Source organism: Macaca thibetana, chromosome 7 (genome assembly GCF_024542745.1).
Source record: "Macaca thibetana thibetana isolate TM-01 chromosome 7, ASM2454274v1, whole genome shotgun sequence".
Classification (NCBI taxonomy): Eukaryota; Metazoa; Chordata; class Mammalia; order Primates; family Cercopithecidae; genus Macaca; species Macaca thibetana.
The window spans coordinates 108,508,043-108,510,067 of record NC_065584.1 but is presented as its reverse complement, the minus strand read 5'-3'; positions in this window follow the sequence as shown (position 1 = coordinate 108,510,067).

Genomic DNA, 2,025 nt, shown 5'->3' with positions numbered 1-2,025 from the left:
CCTGCTGTCTGTCCTGTGAATTCCTTTCTTTCAGTTAAGCTTCTCTTGCATTGATCAGTTTTCATACTGTTTATGTTTAGTGTGCGATGTGATATTTGGGCGTGAAAAAGAAAATATCTTCAGATAGAAAATGAAGAGAAGCTTTCCGAGGAAATGCTGTGTGATGTGTGCATTCTACTCAGAGTGTTATACTCCTCTTCTCATACAGCATCAGGAAAACATTTTGGAGAAAATGGTACCAAGGAATATTCTGGAGCATATTGACACCTATGGTGAAAAAGGAAATAGCCTCAGATAAAAACTGGAAAGAAGCTTTCTATGAAACTGATTTCTGATATGTGTATTTATCTCACATAGATAAAGCATTCTTTGTATTATGCAGCCTGGAAACTCGGTCATGGACGGAACCATGAAGGGACATTTGGGAGCACATTCAGGACTACTGCTGAAAAAGGAAATATCTTGAGATAATAACCGGAAAGTAGTTTCTGTGAATCGACTTTTTGCTATGTTTATTCATCTCACATAGATAAAGCTTTCTTTACATTGCGCAGCATGGAAACTCCGTCATGGACGGATCCGTGAAGGCATATATGGAATCACATTCATGCCTATGGTGAAATAGGAAATATCTTCAGATAAAAACTGGAGAGAAGCTTTCTGAGAAACTACTTTATGGTGTGTGCATTTCACTCAGCGAGTTTTACCCCTTTTCTGATATGGCAGTGTTTGAACACTGTTCACGTAATACCGAAAATGTGATATGTCAGAGCGCATTGAAGACTATGGCGAAAAACGAAATATCCTCAAATAAAACCCAGAAAGAAGCATTCCAAGAAACTGCTCTCTCATATACGCATTCATTTCACAGAGGTAAAGCTTACTCCATGTAGACCAGTTTGGAAACTCTGTCTTTGCGGAATCTGTGAAGAGATATTAAGTGGCGCCCGGAGGCTTGTGGTGAGCAAGGAAATGTCTTCCGATGAAAACTGGAGAGAATCTTTCTGAGCAACTATTTGTGATGTAAGTATTTATCTCATAGAGTTAAACCATTTTTGAATGAGCAGTTTGAAGTCACTGTTTTTGTGGAATCTGAGGAAGGACATTTGGGAATGCACCTTAGAATATGGAGAAAGAAATATCCTCTGGTAAATTCCAGAAGGAAGCTTTCTGTGAAACTGCTGTGTCACCTTAATTCCTCTCGCTCAGTTAAGCCTCTCTTTTCATTGAGCAGTTTTCTAACACTGTTTATGTTTAGCGTGTGAAGAGATATTTGGGAGCACTTTGAGGTTTACGGTGAAAAAGGAAATATGTTCAGACCGAAACTGGAGAGAAGCTTTCTGAGGAACTGCTTCCTGATGTGTGCGTTCCACTCACAGGGTTATACCTCTCTTCTCATACAGCATTGGGGAAACCCTTTTGGAGAAAAAGTTACCAAGCGATACTCGGGAGCATGTTGATGCCTATGGTGAAAAGGGAAATAGCCTCAGACAAAAACTGGAAAGAAGCTTTCTATGAAACTGCTCTGTGATATGTGTATTCATCTCACATAGATAAAGCTTTCTTTACATTACTCAGCTTGGAAACTCTGTCATGGATCGATCCACAAAGGGACATTTGGGAGCACATTCAGGACTATGGTGAAAAAGGAAATATCTTCAGATAAAAACTGGTAAGAAACTTTCTGTGAATCTGCTTTTTGCTATGTTTATTCGTCTCACATAGATAAAGCTTTCTTTACATTACACAGTATGGAAACTCCGTCATGGATGGATCCATGAACAGATATTCGGGATCACTATCAGGCCTATGGTGAAAAAGGAAATATTATCAGATAAAACCCAGAGAGAAGCTTTCTGAGAAACTACTTTGTGATGTTTTCATTCCACTCAGGGAGTTATAACTTTCTTCTCATAAGGCATTGTTTGATCAACTTTCCTGTAAAACTAAAAAAGTGACACTAGGAGCACACTGAAGACTATTGCAAAAAGTGAAAAGTCGTCAAATAACACCCAGAAAGAAGCG